At 34.9% G+C, this 19381-nt stretch overlaps 1 protein-coding gene across 6 annotated transcripts in view; it reads left to right on the plus strand.

Annotated features, from left to right (window-relative positions):
* The window catches only part of LOC105198139 (TWiK family of potassium channels protein 9), a 428118-nt gene that overhangs the window by 114716 nt on the left and 294021 nt on the right, over positions 1 to 19381 (plus strand). For all 6 annotated transcript variants that reach the window (XM_026135521.2, XM_039452969.1, XM_026135520.2 and 3 more), the window contains one exon: positions 17090 to 17154. The gene's annotated coding sequence lies outside the window, so the exon portion shown is untranslated. The remainder of the gene's footprint in view (positions 1 to 17089; positions 17155 to 19381) is intronic.

Genomic DNA, 19381 nt, shown 5'->3' on the forward strand with positions numbered 1-19381 from the left:
TAGAATAAAACGTGCAATCTTATGAGATTTTCCACTCTCGTCTTGAAACAAGAGGATTCCATTTTATGAAAGGATTTCCTCGAAATCGAGTCCCTAAAATTGGGTTCCCAGATAAAGATAAATAAAACGTATTCTTTTGGACAGCACAATTTCGTTTACTTCCACTTAAAAATTAAATTTAGAATGCTGATACTTCTCTGACGAAAGATTTGAAGCACAAGCATCTTATCATATATAATTTCAACTAAGATTTTTAGTTCTATTATAAATGTTATTAGTTTCTACTGCAAACAGAAAATAGCATACAATGGATTCAGTTAAAACATTATTTGACTTTGTCATCGAATATTTTTTTTAGCATCTAAATTTTAGTAACTAATAAATTGAACTTTGTATCAATGACATTATCTCTATCACTGGTTTAAGGACATAATTTTACCTGCCGTAGTTATGTTTCAGCTTCATCAAATTTTTTGCGTTCGCAACACGTTACATCAAGCATTTAAATCCATACATTTAGAGTGTAGCGAAAATGAGATTTTCGTGCCAGATTTTCGTACAGATTTTCTGAATGAAGAAAAGTAAATTCAAATATGATGTTAGAACTTCAAAATAAAAAATGGCGGATTCAATATAGAAGAGCGAAATTTGGAAAAGTAATTGGATTCTTATAAAATTATTTTAAACAATTATCTCAATTTCAAAAATAAAATAATGAAAGCTTATAGTCAAAATTCGTTCTCGTTTCATGATTCTGTCTACATAGTACAAACATTCTTCACAGGGACATCTATGGAATGTTCAAAGGGCATCTTTGGAATAAAGTGTGCTCTATAAGCAGTTGCTGTATACTCTACATTGATATATCATATAATATTTTTGATGGAGTTTAAATGAATTATTATTTTCAAGTAATTATTAATTTGCTTTTTTATGGCCCTTTTACTTACCTTCTTATTGTTATAATACTCACACGAGTTTGATACTGTTATATTATTTTCAAGTAATTGTTTTTAGCAAAGTTTAATCTGAACAACAATAAACATTCGTTAGAATAATAACAGTCTGATATATTTTGATTCGAAGACTTCAACATTTTAGATTATTCATTTTTATAGAAATCAAATTACTTTTTCAAATTTTGATTCGCCATTTTAAATTTTGAAATTTTGATATGATATTCCGATTTAGCGACCTCAAAAAATAGAATGTCAAATAACTTTATACAAATCACGAAAGAATAAATCAGTTTTTTCTAGATGCATGGGATCACTGCACTAGTCAATGGATAAATGAAAAATTAAACTAAGTAGTCAATGAATATTATATAAATGAAATTTTAATATAATTGCACTTTTAAATAAAAAATGATATTAATAAAATCTTTATGAAAATTAGATCATGAAAATTATAATTAATTCGCAATTTATTATTTTGAAGTCTTATTATTTTACTTTTTTGAAATAGTCATTTACTAGTGATTATTCAGCGATTGGTGCAGTGACCCTATATGATTACATATTGATGACACGTCTTTTTTTTATGCACACATGATATATACACTGTGAAGAGGTTAAAAGTGATTTTAAGTGTTAAATGCATTTTTTTTCTAACATACTGACGAGCCGGTCCAAGTGGGCAAATAAAAAAATATCATTTCGCTAAACGCATCCGCGCGGACGTCCGCCATACGAAATCCTTAATATTTAAGCACAAAGCATACACGATGCCGAGCATTTCTCGAGTTTGCGCTTATACTTCGCGCGTGAGGAAGAGGCGGGATAAATAAAATATTAACTGCCAATTTAAGCGGGACTTTTTCTGCGACGCTGAAACGAGACGTTTATACACGTCGGCCGGCGACGCGTCACCGTCGCGTCGTGCCACACCTGAGTGCCGTTATTTACAATCTTCTGCCGGGTATATGTATACGTATATTCACCGGGCCTTCCACGGGTGATGGACGGACGAGCGTGCATACCACGCGTGCGCTTCCCGTTCGAATTCGCAAGGTGCATACGCCGGATAAAATACCAGAACTCCATTTCGTCTGGAATTGCAATTTTGCGGGATTCACCTATGGCCCCTCTCCTTCCGTCTCGCAACCCGACCTGCCGCCCGCCCGCGTCGCCATGCACATCGGAGCGCGGGCGGCGTGCATTATATCAACGTGAAAGCGCGTACGGAGGTGAGCCCGCAGGGCGAGCGTGGAGATATATGTGACGCTCCTCTCTCTCTTTCTCTCTGGGAAAACAACAGGCTGCTGCGCGAGTATGACGTGCATCTTCAGTCGGAAAATTCACTCAAAATGTCGTTGACGATCGCACGCGCGCGCGCCTAGGGCGGAGGATCATCGTGCGGCGCGGCGGCGTCGCGTCGGGCGCGTCTCGCGACGATGACGGTTACAAGTGATCCAATTAGAACTTCACCGGCGCGAGAGGCGGTTGAGCGATTGCTAGTTAACTTATTAGCGAAGTTGTGTCGATTCGGCTTGGCGTTTCATTTCCGCGACGATGAATAATTTGTCGAATTAACGATCGTCCGGGAATATTGCGGCGATGAGATCTGCTCGTGTAAACTGCGCCCGACAGTCGGCGGTGAACGCAACGTCCATCTACACCGCTTAAACGATGATATAAAGCTTTTAGCATTATCTTCTTATTGGATGTGGAATTTGTGAAAGCTTCTTTCTCAACCCACGCGTGTCGAATTTGTTACTTTGAGAAACGTAATTCTTTCGCGCGCACCTAACCTGCATGTGTGTATGCGTGTGCGTGCGTGCGTGCGTGCGTGCGTGTGTGTATGTGTGTGTGTGTGTTTTAACCGATTTTATATCTAGAAAGGTAAGTAAAGGAAAACCGTCAATACTGGTACCCTATTTTGTTTGTGTATATTTCTTAAACAGAAGTTAAAAATAAATCTTTGAAAATATAAATTTAAACTAAAAAGTATATTTTATTAGATAGTATAGTAGTTTTTGTAATACCTTTTTGTAATAATTTTTAAATAATATTGTTTTTAATAATTAATGTTTCCGCAACATAATCCATAAAAAGCGTCGGAAAAATTGGGTCCAAAAATTGGGGTATTAGGCAGTAATAGCACGGGAATTATTTTTATATATATATATGTGTGTATACACACACACACACACACACACACACACACACACACACACACATATGTACACACACACACACATATATATATATAGAGTTAGATTAGATTTTTTCGGCCCAAGCTTTGTATCAAACCAGCCCAATTCTGATGCAAAAAAAGCCCCAATAATCAATAAAAACATGCCATTATTTTTTAAGAAATTTATTCGCAATAATATAGTAAAACTAAAATGCAAATTAAAAATTAACATAAACAAAAAAAATTGATAACTAATTGTTAAAATGAAAAGAGAGATTAGAAGTTATAATGAACTAACTTTATATCTTATAAGTCAAATATCTCTTTTGCTAATTTAGCTCTTATCTAATTTAGCCTTTATTATAGGAAGACACTTTAAATATTTTACTATAGGATATTTATAGGAAAAGAATATCAGGATCATAACAGATTTTTATTTTATTATAACAGCTTTTTATTTAGTAATTATAATAATAATTTTAAGATACGAACTTTTTTGCGCAATTTTATCAATTATATTATTGTTATCCAATGTTAAAAGGATATCCTTTTTGATTGACATTAAAAAAAATGCCTCTAAATTATCTTGTGATAGACAGTTTCTCAATCGATTTAATATATATTTAACTTTGAAAATGTGGTCTCACATGGTATTTGTGTACACGATAAAGTCATTACATGTTTATAAACAACATATAAGTTCGGATAAGCAAGTGTATGTAGTCTGTACGTTGTTAAAACAGAAAAACAACAAATAATGCAATTTTTGCATGTATTCTTGCATTTCGGATTGATTTCAGGGATCACAGGGATTGATCACAGGGATTTTATGTTTTAAATTGCATACGAGAAAAGTATAGAAAGAGATAAATATAAACAAATTAGTTTTACGGAGATGTAATAAACATATAAAAATGACCTAATATTACTAATAGTGTATTTATTATTGTTTAAACTATGCATAAGAAAATCATATAAATTTTATGTATTTTTCAAGAATTCGTTTTTAGAAAACTTTATATAGATAATGCTATACGTTTTTGATATATAAACTATAGGTTTTTATTTCGTTAATTATCTGAACAGATCAGTATTAATATAGTGTAACGTTTATTCTCCGAGAAATACTGAGGTAATGCTTCAGAAGGAATATTATTGGCGGTTTTCTTTAATTTTAGAATGTATTCACATTTAAAATCATGTGTTTAACAATCATCGTTACTCGGTTAGAAAGTCGTTTGGTTCCGATTGTCAAGGAACATAAATGGATTTGAAATCTCGTTTAGCAGGAACGAAATTTTGCGCAATTGTACAGCACGTAATAATATATAATATATATATACACACTAACGGCAAATCCTACTTTGTTGTGACAGCGGAGAAATAATGTTTCGCTTCTGACCTTTCCCCTTGTTCTTTTGGTGGGCCGCGCTCGTGCATCAAAGTCTTCTCGTGGTATGATGCAGTCCTTTCGAGAATTCTCGTGTTTCTTCGCGCCTTGTTGAGGAACTCGGCCACGTGGCAATTTTGTTGAGTGGCTTGTATGTCGCGACTTTCGGTTTAGAAATGCGCGAGCTTTGCGCCCTTCCGTTCGCTTCTTTGTCTTCAGACTGTAAGACGGATTTATGGAGGTTGTTACATTTAATGATAATTAAATGCGCATAAAATCGCGACATTCTGTTTCCGTTCGCGACGCTGTCCTAATGACCTCGTGACATTATGATTCTCCCAATTTTTATGCAGCTTACAGCTGTGTGAACAGATAGGAGATATTCTCCTTGTACAGAGTGTCTGCGAATTAAATGTTAATACTTTGGGAACGTGTAGAGAATCAATTATACTAAAATCTAAGTGGTAATATCTTTAATTTTTGTAATATAAAATACAAATGGTATGTATTTAAAAATATTTGTGAATTGTAACAATCAGAAAAAGGTAATGTATTCCCTTAAATTATAATTATAGTACAAATATATTTAAAAAATAAAATTCAAGTGGTATAGTATCTTTGCTTTATAACTTAAAGATCTTTCTAAAATTCAAATGGTATATATCTGAATAAATAACGTGTTGATGTACAAAAACTTAGTGCACCCGTGGCGTGAACTCGCGTGACTTTGCTCACGTGACGCGAGCTGTTCTGACTCAGAACTTTATTTCAGAAGAACTCGCAAAAAACAAGAAAAAAGGAAACAAGAAAAATATTTGTACTGGAATTTTTTTGTAGGAATAATTTTATATTTTATTTTCTACAAAAGATCTAATGATATCAAAATCGAATGATCGAAGTGGTCAAGGTAATACTTTTCCACACTTGATTCATCATTGGATAACTAATTTATAAAAAAACACCTTGTTTTTGGGAGCTTAAAACAATACCATAAGTCAACTTTCATCAGTACATAATGTTGAGGTTATAATACTTTTTAAATGAGAAGTATTTGCAGGAGGCGAATCATGTAGTCTAAAGATCGTGCGCTCAGTGACGGTACAATGACAATGAATGGGTGCTCTTGCACTTTTTGTTTTCAATGTAAACTTGCTATTACATTGAAGTAATTACGATGATATTGAAATGCTTTATTGATTGAATCATATTTAAATATAAATTAGTATATACATTGTACATGTGATAATTATTTAAAAATATTACAGAATATTAAAAATAATTATAATAAATTGTCAAAATTTACAAGATGTCAATGATTCACAAGATAGACAACTTCAGAGAAGAGATACCAGTATATCATACAACTCGGCAATACTTAATGAAAAATGTGTTGATAAGAACGCAAAATTCTTTGACACATAATTATATTTTTATTGATATGAAATAATATTTCATATCATTACATTATACTACGATATTTATATTCCTCGATAGGTACATTGTGCAAATATTATTTTATAATGGCATCACAAATTGATGAAAATTTTGAATAATTGCGCCAAGATAATACGTTATAACACAGCAGTTTTGTCCACATCAAGTTTTTAAATAACATTCGTCAAAAAATCAAATAAAGGAGTATACAAATTTTCAAGGATTTTGTCATCATTCGATGATCGTTCTACATTTTCTTGTGTATTTTTCTCCGTAGAAACCGAAAATCATCGTCAGAATAACGCCACACTTAAGAAAAAATTGCTATATTGAAATAAAGTGAATTAATCATTATTCGCATCGTCATGAAATCGTCAATTATACTTCAATAATTTAGAAATTAATTCAAAACTAGATCAAATTGAATAACAATACATTGCAAACTGTTGGATTACATTTTTCTTTATAACATTTGTTACAAGAAAGAAATTAATTTTTAATCATATTTTCAAGTTTTTGCCATAAAACTATTAACTATTAAATTTTAAACATTGAACAAACGTTTTCTTAGAAAAGAGCTCGCAATTTTTAATGCAAAAATGTAAAATTTTTTTAATTGAAATTAAAATTGAACTTTTTTAAGGTAATAAACATGATTCCAGTAAAATATTTGGATAAAAACAGATTTTTTTTATTTTTATTGATTTGCAAAAAAAAGACGAACCAATCTCTGAATGACCTTTTTCATTGATTTCTTACACGTTTTTAGAACTTTTTTTTATTAATTTGGGGATACCCTGTATATGATACGCTGAAATATTTGCGTCCCGACCAAATGAGATTGCTTAAATGACGAATTGAACTGTCTTGAATTAAACTTAATTACAATATTGCGCCGGTTTAATTAGATCTGGCCTTTCTTTGCTAAAAAAAAAGTAACTTCACCTGGCAAGCGAAGCGCAAAACGCGATTCGGGATAGCGCGTAATCAGGCAGACTTTAAAAAGAAAATATTCAAAGAGGTAATTACACATGGGCTTCTGAGCAGTCTCAGATAACAAGCTGAAAGTTTACCCTTTGATGTAGGTAAGGGAGCATGGGGTAGATGGGCTACAAAAGGAAGGAAAAGGAGCAAGGCTGAGGGCACTACTAAGACTTAACCCTTATGTTAAGTTTATGAGGGGGCAGCTTGCGAGCTCGGAAATGCTCGGAGAAACCGTGGGCGGCGGCGGCGGCTGGAGGGTGGACAGAGGTGAGATAGGGGTTGAGTTAAGCTTGTGTAAGCTGCCTACGAAATTATGAGTGGGATAATGCCTGGAACTTCTTCTTAGGGGATAGCGCCGCACAAAATGCGCTACCTCCCTCGTTATTTTTCATTTTTATGCAAAGATGTATGTTTTCTTTTACCGTAACATCGATAACTAAAACTTTTTTAATCAAATATGATTATTGATATAATTATGAGATATTTTGGTCACAGGTTCTTTATTCAATCTTTTTTTTTTTCATGTTGGCATCGATATTTAGGATTAAAATAATGATCGTAACGGCAAGTTGCCAAGGTGTAAGGAAAACGAATATCTTAAATGACAAGAGTTTGCACGGAAAAGATTTTTGAAATCGGATAATGCATAGAGAAAAATACAACATCATCATCTTAAATTGTCGACAATTCTTTTAAAAACGTTTTCCTTTTAAAAACATTGCGTTAGCTAACACATGTCGATGGTTCTTCAACGCTCTCGAAAGCTCCTACTTTCGTCACTTTGATTCCACAATTGCACATGTCTGAGCCAGCTCATACTCTTTCACTTGCCGTATCAATACTTCTATCGCGTTGCAGCACCTTGCGGCGATAGCGCCGTAAATCGCTTTCATTGTTCCGCGGTAACACGTTGCTGCGATCGCGCCAGCGTTCATCTACGGATTCAAAATGTCGAACGTATCGGGGATTGCATGAAACTGTATTGGAGCACTTCTCGCGATATAAAATCAGGCTGCGAAGATTGCTTCCAGGAAACGCCGCTCGTCGGCATAACTACGGGCATATATATGCACATCGATCATGGAAAGTGTGATGTATTTCATCTAAATGCGCGCGGGAAATGCTCCAAAAGGAACAGGACGACGTAATGTATTTACGGAACAGTTTTTAAAGTCGTTTGCGAATCGCACTGGATTCTTCAATACATATTATAGTTTAGAAGAAATTGCAGATCCCGAAATAATCCGCAACAACTTTTTTTATTACCTGAATTTATCATAAGTTACTGAGGTTATTTGTTATAAGTAAATAATAAATTACAACGTTTTAAAATATATATTGTCTAAAATCATTATAAATATTATTAGAAAAATAGAAGCATTGCAGATATTGCAATTATTATGAAATTTGAGCGTGGTTTATTCGATAACGATCATATGAGTCGCGGAGCTACTTGAAACAAGAAAGCTCAAACTTACGGCAACGGTATCGTTATAAATGACGTTAAAACCAGTGCATTACGGCGAATCATTGTTTTCGAAAGCATGGAAACGATTTATCAGTGAAGCATTATTTTGATCGTCCATCCGCACTCTCGTCTCGATTTTGATTGATGCATCGCCCGGGAGATATCGATAATGTTACCAACAATCGGGCCATCACTTTCGCGAGAAGATGGAGGGATTAAGTGACATGGGTAATCGCTAATCAATTACAAGCGGCAATCATCGCGCGATTACCTGTGCCGCCAGACGCGAAATCGTTTTCATATAAATCACCGACAGCCTCAGTTGTAAGGGAAGGTAGGAAATCTCGTTGGTGCGTTCCTAGAATCCGTGCATGTCCTGACTTAGGAGCTGGTTGATCTATATACCTCTTCCTCTCTATCCCCGTCTTCCTTCTAGCATCGTCGTTGCTAACAGAGCCGGAGAAGACCTAATGTTAAGCTCCTACCCATCCCTTTCCGTTACCTACTCCCTTCTCACTTGCTGTGCATTGACGAGACGTCAAGACCAGATGGTACCTACACTAGTAGCTCCTCATCCCTAATTTTTGCCGACGATACTCGGAAAGTCTTATGTCAAGGATTATCTTTCTTATGTTCTGAGATTAGTGCGTATCATAAACATTGCCAATCTTTACCTTAGAGATTATTGTAATTTTTTTTATATATAGATGTAAGTATATGAAAATTACAATTCATCTGCGTGGTTTTCTTCGGCCGATTTTCATGCATTTCCTGAATTAAAAAATATATTGTATACAGATGGTCCCGGAAATTTGTAAATCAAGTTTACAATAAGAAAGTTCCCGGAAAATTAAATAAAATAGTTATTTATATTTTTTTTTTTACTTCAAGCAGTAGTTTTTGAGGTATAAGAGCTTACTCGAAGCTAGTTAATCAGAGATTATGTTTAGATGATCACCTGTCATGCGGATTACTATTAATGCTATACGTGCGTACGTGCGATTCACGGATACGTGATTCTTTAAATGCTGTTCATGATTGGTCAGCTTTAAACATGCATCTATATCTCAAAAATTACTGTTTGAAATAATAAGATTACAGATTATTTTACTTAATTTTTTAAGTACTTTCTTGCTATACCTAGAGTATTTTAATTCTCGAATTTCTGAACACTCCTCCATACACATATGTAAAACATATTACTTAATATATGTATATATTTAATACACATGTATAAAATTATTTACATTTAATATACATGTAGAATATATAATACATGTTAAATAAATTTTTGTACATATCAATTTTTGCATATTTTAGCCGGGAAATGGTGCGCGATTATTGTTAATTGCGGTTAATTTGAGATGAGCAGTGCCAGAATTTTATTCTCGCTATATGCATGAAGAGACAAAAGGGTGAAACGACAATAACTAAAAAGGAAACTGGCTTTGGTAATAGAAAACGCGGGTAATGGCCGCTTGATAGCTCTTTTTTCCCTGTGCAATCATAGCGATCGATTAACGATTGCGCGTGTCGGTGTCTGGTTGTCGTTCCTAAAAGTGGAACGCCCCATAAATTTGTGTCTGTTGTGTGCTTCGATGGGGTATTCAATTTTCTCATTGATGCACGACCGCGCCGGTTTCTCTCGCCGCATCGTCATTTTTTATCTTTTGCTTTGGGTTTCATTGATTTCCCTTTCTCTCCCGTTAAATAAGAGCTCTCTCGCAGTAGTTTGCAGCTAAACTATATTTTACAATTAAACGCCGACACATTTCTGCACGTTTACCTTTACATTAGGCGCCGCTTGTTTATAACGACGATGAATTTTATCGCGATATCTTCGCTTCAGATAATTGGAGATTATTTCATTTTTACTCGCCCCGCGCTAATGCTGTTTACGCTCGCTTGTTCTAATATCGGAAAACTGCTCGAGATGTTCGAAACTCTTACTTTAACCGAAATTGAATTAATATCGATACTACGGGAGTATATAGAACTCAAATCAATCCAAGTACTTCAGGCTGTATTTAGCTGTCTATTTCGGTGTTACAATCTTCTTTTCGTTATATACATTTACTGAGCGAGGCAATCTAGGATAATACAATAACTGTAGTGGGCAGCGACACTGATTGAAGCGCAGTTTGACAGTGATAATTTGTCGGGCGCGACGCGTCCAGTGACAAATGTTCGCATCGATATATGTGAACGCCTGGAGAATATCGTTTAGGGGACAGCAAGAAAACTTGACAGAACAGAAAAATGGTAGTGTCACGCCGGGTTAGAATAGCGGCTCTAAGAATAATGATCAGCGATTTGTTAGTTTACAGCTTACGCGAAGATCGACCCCTAATTTCCCTTTTATCTTCATATAAAAATACTACACTACATCGATGCGACTTGTAAAGGATATTTATTAAAAAAAAAAAAAAAAATGCAAATAAAATGTAATACGTGTAGCTTTGTGTTTAATAGTAAAAGGTAAAAACAAAAAGTAGCTTGAGAAATATGTAAATAAATCGTATGTATTCTAATAAATTATTAAACATTTTGGATTAATTAAGAATTAAATAAATTATTTGCTACGTTTTTTTTTAAATATTTCGTTAAATAAAATATATGAATTTTGCATTTATTTATGTTTTAATATTTATAATAATAATAATAATATAATACGCATTGAATTCTGAAAGCAGCAGTTAAAATAACCTTATTACAATCTATTTAGACATTGTAGGATAGTTACTGTTGGTATTCATTATGTTTTTATAAAAGCTGAATTTCAGCTTTGCAAGCAACAGCAATTTTAGGTGTGTACTTTCTATGTAATTTTGACAGGTATGTTAAATTAATATTAATTTTTTAACTTTAGTCTAGCCTGAAGGCCTTGATCGTGACTTTCAATTAATGTAATTGAATTTAATATGTGCCGTAAAATGCGTATTCCGCATAAAGTTATATATCACGCAGTAAAAGGGGTTGTGAGATGGTCGTGAGTCATTTGCATTACGAGCGTATGACCGCTCTTGTGACTTTACAACCTCATAGTGGTCACTGCATAATTCTTACTAGTAGCAAAGAAATTATTTTAAACAGTTATTTTTTAAACCAAAGAAGTTATTTAAAAAAAAATACTTTTTTTTAATTAAAATATGTTTTCTAAAATGTTTATGGTTTCGTGACACTGATTAGGGTGTAAAATCTACGAAGGATCATTAATTTGTGATTTTTTATAATTAAAAGCGCCTTTTATTAATTGTTAATACAATATTTCACGATCTTCCTCCTATTTCCACAAATACATTCTCCATTTCCCTCTTCTCTAAAATGTAAATTATCTTTGTTCTACGTACCCAATGAACTTCTATCTATGGGGTGGTTGATAGAACTCTACGGCTAACAAACAATCGCATTAATATTTACTGAGTTATGTTAAGAAAATAAAAAAAAAAGAACAAAACCATGTTTCACCCCCTTCTTTTCTCTATTAAAAACAAGATAATTGCACTTCACCATTGATATAGTTCAGTCAATAATGTACATACAAAATTAATTGAAACTAATATATATGAAGCAATTATATCGCTCTTGATTTATTGATTGAACTACATCAATGGTGAAGTGCCATTTCCGTGTTTTTAATATGAACATTGATATTAAAATAGGAATCGACCCGTGTGACTTTTCCGCGTCTGATTTGAGAGAGAGAGAGAGAGAGAGAGAGAGAGACGGAGAGAGAGAGAGAGAGAGAGAGAGAGAGACGTATTTTTCTCGCTAATGTCGCGAAACTTTTCAGAACAGATAAAGTCGCAGTTACAATTTTGTAGTGGCGCATAAATGCCGTCGCGCAGTTATATAAGGAGCAGAGGCAGGTGGAATAAATTTTCCAACGGCTCGTGAATCCCTCAAAGAAAATTCAGCGACGCTGCAGCACTGTCTTAAATGAAGTCCTGAATATATTTCCCGAATTATGCCCGGACAAATATTATTATCATCGTTGCAACAAAGCGCCAGGCTTCATTGTGTATCTTCATCCCACGCTGGCGCGAGGGTCCTTTCAGAAGGTCACGAGCAATTTCCCCTTTGCCCTCTCTAACTCGCGGACAAAAAAGCGATTTGCATCGTATAAAAGGGTGCTTGATGAAGGTGTGAGGATCGAGGCTATTAGTGACAGCGGCAACAACTTAGTTTGCCTGGAATGGTAGGAAATGTCGGAACGCGAAAGCGCGCGTGTGAACAGAAATGTACGGCAACAATTACGCGATTGCTAAATGGTGATTGTTTCGCGTCCGGTCACGTTATGAGCGTTTTTCATTCCTCGCGCGCCTGCGCGCATACGCACACACGTACGTACGTCCCCATCCCTTCTTTTTCTTTTTTTTTTTGCCAAAATGTCGATGAGGTACGATGGCAAATGATATATTTTTATCGGCCGCAAGTTCCGGCGCCAGAATGATCGGAAGTTTTGCAGGCGAGTCACGTGCGCGAGGATTTGTGATTTTGATCCTAATGTGCCCCACTCCTCCTGGGTGTAATAACTTCTGTCTCGTGCAACTTGTCTGGCCCTTGGCGCAATACAACGGTCTCGTTTCAGTAACATTGCTAGACATTGGTCATGCATCTATTTCCGCGAAAAGTTTTAGAACTCCCGGCAACTTTCTGAGCTGTAGTTTGTCTTCTTTCGCTATTACAAGTTTTCCGGCTTCATTCTTCGAATCGCGCCTCACCCGCCGCTCGTCGCGCGTCGTTTTGTTTTATCGTCCTTGAATCATAAATCTCTCACCTTTTCAATAATGTCGGATTTCTATTCTTATCCCTATCAACTGATTTTATGCAAATCTCATTCTTTTGTTATTGATATTTGCGAACGCTATTTATCTCTTAAATATTGTAACGCACGCCCTTTCGTCGCATTTTCCACTGACTGAGCGTTGGAATGAAAATAAATATTTAATTGTTTGTTTGTGTCTCCGTGTTTATTGCGAACAATCATCAGTCGATCCGTACGGTGATATGATAAATGTTGCAAATGTTTGCACGGCGTCAACGTTGAAAAGAATATACGGCGGAAAGGAACGGCAAATTAAATGAACGGCAGACGATGCGCTAATTGCGTTTTGCTAATTGCTTTCTTCATCGGGATGAATTATCGGAGTTCGTTCCTTCGATGGGCATTTTTCTCTGTCCGGCGATCGGAGCTGAGCGCGTTGGAAGAAAAATCCGCACGAAATACCTCATCAGCTTCTGAATAAATTTCTTATCGCACCTCCCTCGCTTTGAATTAAGTTCGAAGTTGAAAAAGTTCCCGATGAATTTCTGTGCCTCGGTGGACATGGTGATTTCGTGCTGAGCGATTCATTAACGACGCAGTATAACGATTATGTCATTATTAGTAAAATTCCCCTCATTTCGTCAGCGCCGGAGAGAAATTCTCATGCGAGAGCTCCGCTCTGGTCGGTGCTCATTGAAAGTTTAATTTCCAAACGAAATGTCCCGCAATAATCTAATGATGGAAGTTTCTTCTATTGAACCAGCGCGCATACATTGATATGTGAGATTTTCGAACCGTCATTATAACGGATCAAATTGGTTTCATTTGACGTGCATCGCATTTCGTTATTTCGTTGCCCGTGTTCAGTTTGCGGACATCAATTGCCTTCATCAAAATTTCTGTCGTTTAGCGAACTTTTTAAGGGAACTCTTTGAAAATACTCCGCTATATTATTTATTCAATTCTACGCGTAACCGAAATTTATCGAGATGATGTTTCCGGTTGAGCTTCTTGGATAATTTTTGCGACGAAAATATTTTGAGAATAAAACTTATCCAGTGGCCAGTCGTACAAGAGGAACGTGCGGCGCTGGCTCTGACTGTATACGTGCGTGCGCCAATGCTCGATCGTTTTGTATACGTCCGACTATAACCGCTTCTTTGCTACTTGAAAGTCTGACATACACAGCCGCGATCTCCTAACTATGAAAAACGGTTGAAACTTGCATACCTCTTTAAAGTTTCGTGAAAGCAATTGAGAATTTCCAGGAAACTCTCGCGACGTGTATGAGGACGTATATAATTTTCGATTCCACGGGCGAGGCGAATTTTCGTTATTGAATTCAGAACCTCCTAACGCGGCTGGTGTATGGACTGTCGATACTTTGCATTATATTTCATACGATTAAAAGACGAAAGCGATTTCGATTATGTAAACAGATTGATTTATGAATAACTAAGCGTAAGAAAACGACATAAATAAAATTTATATTTGCGTCCTAAATGGGAAATATTCCTGAAAATTTCTACATAATTTACGTAAAAAGTAGATATGAAGAAAATTGTGAAACTCGTGTCTCTGAAATCGCGAAAAGAGAACTGTGACTTTGATTTAAAAAAATGAAAAGGTATACAGCTTTCTATGCTTTCCAATATTGTTCTCTCAGATCCCATAACTTGCATTCAAGCTAGATTTTTCCCATTTTGTATACGGCAAAAGTTATATCGGATTTAGTCACGCATGCATAACAATAGTTTGAAAAAAAATATGTAGCATTTATATATAAATGTAAACAGTTTTATTCAACAAACAATTCAAGTTCTTATAAATAAAATAATAAATATCTATAATTTACGCAAGCCGATATATTTGTAATGTCTACATAGATTCGTTTTATAATAAATAAATAAATTGAAGAATTGAAACCTATTCTTCATTATTTATTAGCATATTGAAACGTGAATCATTAAAAGTATGTACATTATTAATGGTGCGTTATTTACAGTAATTTATATATATTTATATATATATTTTCATGAATATCCGTTATTAATTTATTATAAATATGTATATTTTGAACATGCAAAATGAGCTTTCTGATTAGATCTTTATAAAACTGACAATCCCTTTCTTATTTTAGTTAAAAGAGACATTCTCTTTTTCGCTTTTTTTTTCGCTGAATAAGGTATAAAAGCGGAGTTAAATAATGATTCGCGAGAGCTTGCTCAGCTTTTCATAATGGAGAGGCTATGAAATGAACGATGAGCCATGGCTCATCCCTTTCTCTAAGAACAAATAAATTATCCTAAATAAGATAAGCAAGGGTATAAGTCCTCGAATATATTTTATTTTTAATATCAAACAATTTGTTACACAGTTTTTCTCATACACATTTGTTTTCTTATATTTGTTCTTCTTATTTGTATCTCCTTGTTACATTAGCTTCAAAAGCACAATCTTATTTATAATCAGTAATAATGTGACAATCATTTTGCTCTACCATTGGAGAGTTAAATTTATTCGAATTGGAGTGAAAATCCCTTATCTCTCTAAAAAAATTTGTTTTTCAATAAATTGCCGTATTTTTCTCAATGGGCGGAGCTATCTCGTTTAGCTCAGCTATTTTGTATCGACGAACTTTCGTTTCCACTTCTATTTCGTGTGCTGAACAAGCTCAAAAAAGGAAAAAAAAACAAAATGCAAAGCTACAAGAGCGTACTTTCCCTTTCGCTTAAGCAGCAGACGTTTTATCGAGTTGTTCCTTACGATTGAACGTGATAAATTGACGAATGCATATATTTGCAACCAATAACTGCGCAGAATTACACGTGATAAATTATATTAATATAATTGGAAGCAGGTTTAAATTTAACAATGTTAGCTAATCTAAATGTGACAGTAACAATAAGAAACAGAGATTTCAATCCAATTAGCTCTTCAAATAGAATTCACAATTGAAACGGGAAGTGTTAATTTAAAATTCGACAAAATTCGACAGGTAGTTAATGAAACGAGCTTTACAAAGTTTTCGTGATTGTGTTACGCTTATTATCGCCCGTGATATTTTAACAACAGTATACCGACACTCTCTAACGGGAGAGGCAAAATCAGGCGCTGGGCGGGCGCTCTGCCTTCTGACGCGTGACGGTGCGAATAGTGCGTTCGACAAAGTGCGAAAAATCGATTTTTCAGGCTCGCGCGAATGAAAACTTCCGGTCTTTAAAGAGGCTCATTATTTCCCTGCCAGAAACGACCGGTCGTAGACCGACCGGCCTTTCCTCTTCACCCGCGCCGTTCCGCCGCCGCGCCCGGCTAGAGAATAGGATTTGGGGTGGAATCGGGGGTGGACAAGATTGATAAATTATCGGCTTGAAAAATGCAAAACCGATGCGCGCACACCGACGATTACACCGACGCGTATACCCGCACATCCGCGCGGCGGCCTGGTGTTGGTGTGACATATCGCACGAGTAAGCCCTTATACGATGAATTCAGGCGGATGCATGTTCTCCACATAAATTCCGACACGAAGCTACGTTGCCTGTCATACAGGACGCACGGAAAAACTGCGCCGAGAGTGTGTTCCTCACTTTTATGCCTCGTTGCGACGCGCTCCGCGGTTTAACCACGGTAATTAAATTTATGGCCTTGTTTTATAGACGGCCAATTATCGGCGCGAAATGAAAATATGTTAATGTTGTTTATTTTCATCGCTGGCTGCTTATTTATCTTGTTCGAGTGGCCTCGCCGCTTCTAACTGCTTCGAAATTGCATTGCTCTCGGGCGCTTGGAAATAATAAATGTTTAGACGCGATAACGGGACGCGAGTCTCTGTAATGAGTACATTTATTATTCCGTGCTGTAATAATATTCATTAATTAATAACTAAATGTTTTTATCGTTTCAGGAGGGAGGAACGGGTAATCGCTGCGCATCTGCCCACAAGGCACGTTGCAAATTGTTGAAATTAAGGTAATGTAATTATTATTGAGTGAAATATATATTGTGATGTGTCGCTTGTTTTATTTTTTTTTAATTATAATTTTTATATATATATATATATATATATATATATATATTGTTACAATTATCATTAAAAATATTATTTTTCGAATATGAGACGGGACAGACGAATTTATTGGGGAAATTGGAAAGCTGTTTTAAAACGTGTGCGTGATGAATCTCGTAACTTAAGAGAAACCTAATACGCGTGTCGTTCGAAATACGAGTATATACATCTCTGAATGTGCTCGCCGCGAGATTTTGATGCCTCGGGATTTGTGCGGTACAATTTTTTTACGCGGGATTTTTTTGTCCGAGCAATCCTCCAGGAGATATATGGAGCCATGTGATTCGATTTGCCGTGTGGCGCTTTTTTTTCATGATTTGAATGTCGTGATGAATTTTCTCTTTGCAAGCTGCGGTAATTCGCTTGTGAATTACGTGTCGTAATGAGATTGGATGCGCGTTTGATCGGCTGTACTGTCAATATATTACTGATAGAGAGAAAGAGAGAGGAAGAGAAAGAGAGAGAGAAGGGAGGGAGAAAGAGAGAGTATAAAGGGCATGAAGAGAGAAGAAATAAAGGAGAGCTGTTATAACGGCGTACAATTATTAATGGAGAATTATGTATGGCTACAAAGAGATAAATGCACTTGCAATATTAACCTGTTCTACGCATATATTTGTACTCGCATATCTATGGTATTTCTCCCAGGAAAACTGCTTGACTGATTGGATTAAAGTTTTTAGCGTACCATTATTTATGCGTACGCTCTTAAGGAGGAGAGATTAGCTCCATAAAGTCCCGTCCAAGTTTTTAATTTCATCCTGAGTAAGAAAAAACTCGAGTGAGGCTGTGTGATTCAAGTATAGCTGGGATACCATAAATGTTAAAGTAACGCTTTAACAGCGAAACGTTAAAGAAGGAAGCACTATCTCTGTAAAAGTGCACAATTGATACGGTAAAAAGATAAGTGTTTATTTAAAAATTCTCGTGCGTTCTCTTCCATAGACTATTTGAAATTAATAACGTAAAGTAATCCTAGATTATTCTTGTTTCGCATGATTGATAACATCATTGATTGCGTGCAATATCATGTATATTTGTAAAATTTATAAGGTCAGAGTTTCAATAATTTATAATACGATTTATATCAAAGCAAAATTTCTATCGTTAATGGGTGTTTATAATTTATATAAATTATATGGGAATTTATAACGGTCTCTTACAACTCAATAGTTCAATACCTCTGTTTAATATAATATAAAAATTCATTTTCAAATTTGCGATGTATTTCCGGTGCGTACATAACAATTCATTTCTGCGTCATAAATTGAAATAATGTTTTGTGTAATTTTATTTAATTTATTTAAAAAGGTGCCATATACATTTGTATATACGTATGCATACACGTAGAATTGAAAAAAGGAAATAATAGGTCAATGTTTTATTGCCATTAGCGTCGATTGTAAAATTATATTATTATTTGCTGTGATAAAGCAATTTTACAATAATTATATGTATAATAGATTACAATTAAATGGGTATCTTGAATTTTTTTCTGTTATTTTGTTATTATGTATTAAATTTTTCTAATAGAAGGGATGATGATATTACGGATCGCGCAGATATTATGGCCATTTATAATATCTTCGTTATTAGGTGACAAATTACAATGATTACTTATGGAATCATTTGTTTAGTAGTCCGCCGTTACGTAGTTGCGCTAATATGTTAAATGTCAATATAACACAATAGTCAATATTTGTTACAAAATATTTGTAGTTTTGAGCACTTTAAAACCTTTTAAGGTACAATTTAGCGTTTAATTATACATACTTCCGCATTTTTAAAGTTGAGCGTATTTCCATATGAATGTATGTATACTTGAGTGTTTTTTTTTTTTCCTATTCAACTTTTGTTCGGCTGTATACATTTCGAGTTCAAAATTAAACCATGGGACTTTGCTAATGCAGCTTTAAGTATGCTGGGTCTAATGCAGCTTATTTTTCGAAGTTTTTGTATCAAAATAGTTATTAAGTTGATTGTAGTTCTATTATTAAACTATGATGTACATTTATGGTCTACAGTCTACATGTTTTCACTTCAGTATATGCGGAAATTCTATATACGGAAAAGCGTACGTATATATGTTTGTACATAAATATTTTACAATGTTTCCTCTTTATTTCTTTT

The sequence above is a fragment of the Solenopsis invicta genome, chromosome 8, assembly GCF_016802725.1.
Source record: "Solenopsis invicta isolate M01_SB chromosome 8, UNIL_Sinv_3.0, whole genome shotgun sequence".
NCBI lineage: Eukaryota > Metazoa > Arthropoda > Insecta > Hymenoptera > Formicidae > Solenopsis > Solenopsis invicta.